The following is a 6,067-nucleotide window of genomic DNA, read 5'->3' on the forward strand; positions in this document are numbered from 1 at the left end:
GGATGTTGTCATATATAGTATGCATTATTGCAGTGGTTTAAAAATGATGCTACCTTGTCTAGACGGTTTATCTTATCAAATTCAATATGGTTTTTTAAATCCATACTTGTTGAACTTGCATACCGTGTTCATTTCTGCTAGGATGTTCTCCGCCGAGCAGCAACGTATGTCAAGAAGGAGGTTCGATTCTATGAGAAAGAGTGGATACAAACATCGTGACCATGTCCCCTTTTCCGTAGCATCTAACCTCTTTCATGACGAAGTGCGGTGCCGCCCAGTTGAGGACATGCTCGCGAGATGATCACCGTCTTCAAGTTCAACAACTTATGCAGTGTTAAGGTAATAATTTTTGTACATAGATGGCTTCTGCTACTGGAGGAAGTGGCGATGGTGGGGGCGATCGTGGTTCCTATTTCGGCAAGGGGAAAATCATAGTTGGCCCTCAGCATAAGCCGAAGAAAAAGAGCACGCTGGAAAAAGCAATGCTTCGTTATTTGCAGCAACGTCATGAAGAAGCTGTTGCCGCGGGTCAGGAACCTCCTTTTGGTGGTCGTTATGCTCCACCCTCAGTCCCGGGTGTTTCACGTCCACTTAGTACTACCGTTTCAGGCGGCACAAATAAACCTAAGGATGAGGTTGGGTCAGCGGAACTTTTGTCTTCACCGTCCAAGGATGCTTAAAGTCCTCCTTGATAATAACCAGTGGATGGCTTATTGTATTGTATCATGTTGTTTGGGACTTTAATTTTAATATGTGTATTTGGATCTTCATGTTGTTGTATTGTACCATGTTGTTTGGATCTTTAATCGATTTTCACGCGTAATCCATTGTTAAGTGTAATCCATTTTCATGCGTAATACGATGCAGATGGACCGGCAATGGATGTATAATGCAGACAGGCGGAGCAAGGCGTTTATTGATGGCTTGCATTATTTTCTCGAAGTGGCCAAAGCGAACAAGCCAGAGAATGGGTTCGTATGTTGTCCATGCTTCCAATGCAATAACAAGAAGGAGTATTCAAAGGATTCTTGGGGGACTATTCACAGCCACTTGTTTAAATACGGTTTCATGCCTAACTATTTGGTTTGGATCAAGCATGGTGAACTAGGGGTCGTAATGGAAGATGACGAGGAGGAGGAGGAAGATGACACCATTCCGGACTGGGTTGCAGGCCAAGCTTTTGCAGGTACTACAATGGGCGAGGCTGATGAAGATGGGTTTGCAGAAAATGGCCCTACTGAGAAGGAAGCAGCAAAGTTGCAGCGCATGATAGAAGATCACCAAAAATTGTTGTACCCAGGTTGCCAGCAGGGCCATAAAAAACTAGGTACGACACTAGAATTTGTGCAATGAAAGGCAAAAAATGGTGTGTCCGATAAGGCATTTCAGGGGATGTTGAACATTGTCAAGAAGATTCTCCCCGAGAATAATGAATTACCGTCCACAACATATGAAGCTAAACAGATTATTTGCCCTCTCAGATTGGATGTTCAGAAGATACACGCATGCCCTAATGACTGTATCCTCTATCGTGGTGATGAATACGAGAAATTGGATGCTTGTCCCGTCTGCGAAACCCTGCAGTATAAGATCAGGTGAGATGATCCTGGTGATGTCGAGGGGCAGTCTCCCAAGAAGAGAGTTCCCGCGAAGGTGATGTGGTATTTCCCTATAATACCACGCTTGAAGCGCTTGTTCAGGAACAAGGCGAATGCTAAGTTGATGCGATGTCACAAAGAAGACCGTAAGGAAGATGAGATGCTGAGACACCCCGCAGATGGGGCACAGTGGAGATCAATTGATAGAACATTCCCAGACTTTGAAAGTGAAGCAAGGAACATAAGGTTTGGTTTAAGCACTGATGGATTCAATCCATTCGGTGAGTTGAGTAGTGGCCATAGTACTTGGCCTGTGACCCTTTGTATGTTCAACCTTCCTCCTTGGCTGTGCATGAAGCGGAAGTTCATTATGATGCCGGCGCTTATACAAGGCCCAAAACAACCCAGCAACGACATTGACGTGTACCTAAGGCCGTTGGTTGATGACCTTTTACAGCTTTGGAAGGAAGAAGGTGTATGTGTGTGGGATGAGGATAGACAAGAGATCTTTAATCTACGAGCATTGTTGTTCGTAACCATCAACAATTGGCCTGCATTGAGTAACACTTTCAGGACAGACAAATAAGGGATATCAGGCATGCACCCACTGTTTAGACGACACCGACAGCATGTACTTGAAGCACTATAAGAAGGCCGTCTATATGGGTCATCGTCGATTTCTCCCTGCTCACCACCAGCTGAGAAAGAGCGGGATGCATTTCAAAGGGGCGCCAGACTATCGTAAAAAACCTGCACACCATAATGGAAAGCGTGTGTTCGAGATGATGAAGGATGTAAATGTAGTCTTTGGAAAGGGACTTGGTAGCCAACCTGTTCCGAACGACGATAACGGACATGCACCCATGTGGAAGAAAAAGTCAATATTTTGGGAGCTACCTTATTGGGAAATCCTAGAGGTTCGCAATGCAATAGACGTGATGCACCTGACGAAAAATCTTTGCGTGAACGTGGTAGGCTTCATGGGTGTTTATGGAACCTCAAAAGATACATTGGAAGCGCGACAGGACTTGAAAGCCATGGGGCAACGAGATGACCTACATCCGGAAAAGAGAGATAATGGATAGCACTACTTACGTCATGTCAGTTACACTCTCAGCAAGGAAGAGAAGGATAGCATGTTTGAATGCTTGAATAGTATGAAGGTCCCGTCTGGGTACTCCTCGAATATAAAGGGAATAATAAATATGAAACAAAAGAAGTTTACAAATCTCAAGGCTCATGACTGCCACATGTTGATGACCCAGTTGCTTCCGATTGCACTGAGGGGTGTTCTACCAGAAAATGTCCGGTTGCCGCTCGTAAAGCTATACGCGTTTCTCAATACGATTCCGCAGAAGGCAATCGATCCATCCAAGCTATCAAAGCTACAGAATGATGTGGTGCAATGTCTTGTCAGTTTTGAGTTGTTATTTCCACCATCCTTCTTCAATATTATGACGCACTTACTGGTTCACCTAGAAAAAGAGATTGGTATTCTCGGACCTGTATACCTGCACAATATGTGGCCTTTCGAGAGGTTCATGGCAGTCCTAAAAAACTATGTTCTTAATCGTGCCCGTCCAGAAGGAAGCATTGCCAAGGGATATGGAACAGAGGAGGTGATCGAGTTTTGTGTTGATTTTATTGATTCAATTGACTCGATTGGGGTTCCAACTTCACGCCACGAGGGGAGGCTCCGAGGAATGGGCACCCTTGGAAGGAAATCAAGTTTGAGCAATGATACTGATTTGTTCGACAAGGCACACTACACTGTTCTACAACAGTCATCCTTTGTGTCTCCGTATATCGAGCAGCACAGGCAGATGGTAGCTTCCAAAAACCCGACCAAATCCGATGCTTGGCTTACCCGTCATCACATGGAAACTTTTCCCACCTGGTTGCGCCAACAACTTATAGGTAACTCTGAGATTCACCCACAGCTTGCCTGGTTAGCCAGGGGACCTGCTAGCACAATCATCAAATTCCAAGGCTATGAGATAAATGGTTACATATTTTACACGAGAGCCCAGGACCAGAAAAGCACGAACCAGAATAGTGGTGTCCGCATAGATGCCATGGATAGAAATAATAGCAAGGAGTCGTATTATGGTTTCATACAGGAGATATGGGAACTCGAATACGGACCGCTGTAGATCCCTCTATTTCTTTGCAATTGGGTGAAGCTAACTGCCATAACCAAAGATCAGTACGGAATGACAATAGTAGATCTGAGCAAGACTGGATACAGTGATGACCCATTCGTACTTGCCAATGATGTGCATCAGGTGTTCTATGTGAAGGACATGTGTAGCAAACCCAAGAGGAATTCAGAAGAGACATGGGAGCCAAAGTACCACATAGTTCTTCTAGGTAAAAGAAAAATCGTGGGAGTCGAGGATAAAACAGACCAATCAGATGATTATGATCAGTTTGATGGCATGCCTCCATTCGCCGTTGAAGTTGATCCAAGCATCCTGCTATCCAAAGAAGAGGCTCCGTACTTACGCCGCGATCATGATCAAGGAACTTTCGTGAAGAAGAAATTTTACAATGTTGTATTGTAATGCGTTAAATGTACATGACCTTTGTGTATTAATTGATACAATTTTTAATTTACCTTATGTATGATTTCATGTGTTCTTAAATTTGTTAGGTGAAGATTTTTAGATAAACATGAACAATGTTAACCACATACAAACATGGATTTTTCTGCGCATTGAAATTATTTAATTGAATAATTTCTTGATCACAGCGATGCAGTAAAATAAATATTTTAGAGGCTAAATGAACTGATATAGAATTAATGATTAATTCATACTTATTGTCAATTTACTCGTTAATTAAATATATTTTTGCATGTACAAAATATGTGAAGGTTTTGTTTTTCATCCTGAAATGCAGTGAAAAGATAAAATAAAATCCATTTCCAAAAAACAGGCGGGAGAAGAAAACTAGGAAAAAAGACCTTTTGTCGCGGGTGCTAACAGCAACCGGGACAAAAGGCCCCCCTTTTATCCCGGTTGCAAACGGCAACCGGGATAAAAGGGTACTTTTCGTCTCCCGCCCGAACGTACTCTTTTATCCCGGTTGCCAACTGCAACCGGGATAAAAGGCCCCCCCTTTTATCCCGGTTGGTGGTGGCACCCGGGATAAAAGGGTACGCTCCCAGCCCCACCTGGCGGACGCACCCTTTTGTCCCAGGTGCCATTACGAACCGGGATAAAAGGGGGGGAGGTTAAAAGGCACTGTACTCCCTTCTATCCCCACGCCAGTTACACTTAGCAAAATTTTCGCCAAGTCCCGCACGTTCTGCTCCGCCGTCGCCACCCGTCCGCCTCCCTCGCCGGCCGCCGCCGCCGTCGTCCCCCATTGCGCCGGCTGTCGTCATGCAGCCGTCGACGGCGCCCAGACATCGTCGTCCTCCATCGCCCCGGCCGGCCCACCTCGATCCTCCTCATCCGTTGCGCCCGGCCCCCACCTCGTCGCCTTCGGCCACCGGCTCCATCCTCGTCGCCGCCTCCATCCTCGTCGCCCCTCGTCGCCGCCTCGTCGCCGTCCCACCTACGCCGTCCCGCCATCCCGCGCACCTTGGTGGCTCTGTCATTGTCGCCTCGGCCGCCGTCCTCGCCGCACCGGCCACCGCCATCCCGCCGCCCGGCTGCCGCCGTCCCGCCACCCCGTCCGCTGCCGTCCCGCCGACCCGGCCCCCTCGTCGCCCCGGCCACCGTCGACGACCGCCGCGCCGGCCGGCACTTGCGCCGGGAGGGCCTTTTTTTTAAGTTAGAAAATTAAGTTATATTTTTATGATAGATTTTTAAGTATGATTGTTAAGTTAGAAAATTAAGTTATATTTTTAAGTTAGGTTTTTTAGTTAGATTGTTAAGTTAGATTTTTAAGTTATATTTTTAAGTTAGATTTTTTTTAAGTTAGATTTTTGTATATGTGTCCCCTCCGCCATCCCGCCGCCGTGACCGCCGCCGTCACAACCTAGTAGGCACCGCCCGTGGTTCCGGGGAACCGTCCCCGCCTCCGCCGTACCGCCGCCCTGACCGCCGCCGTCACAACCTAGGCACCGCCCGTGGTTCCGGGGAACCGTCCCCGCCTCCGCCGTACCGCCACCCTGACCGCCGCCCTGACCGCCGCCGTCACAACCTAGGCACCGCATGTGGTTATTCGTAGAAATTCGTAGAAATATTCCGGACTTTGTAGGATTCATGTTATTTTATGATTTCATTATATACATGTATGATTCCGGACTTTGTAGGACTTTGTAGAAATTTGTAGTAAGACGATTTCTATGACTGTCATGTATGATTCCATGTATGTTTCAATCAATAGTTGAAATGGCAGACGATGAGACCGCAAGGTATATCATGGAGCAGATAATCGCTGGTGATGGTAGTGGCGACAACGTTCCACTATCGTACACGGATGAAGAGGGCACCCAGGCGGACATGTTCCTCAACATG

The sequence above is a fragment of the Setaria italica genome, chromosome VIII (genome assembly GCF_000263155.2).
Source record: "Setaria italica strain Yugu1 chromosome VIII, Setaria_italica_v2.0, whole genome shotgun sequence".
NCBI lineage: Eukaryota > Viridiplantae > Streptophyta > Magnoliopsida > Poales > Poaceae > Setaria > Setaria italica.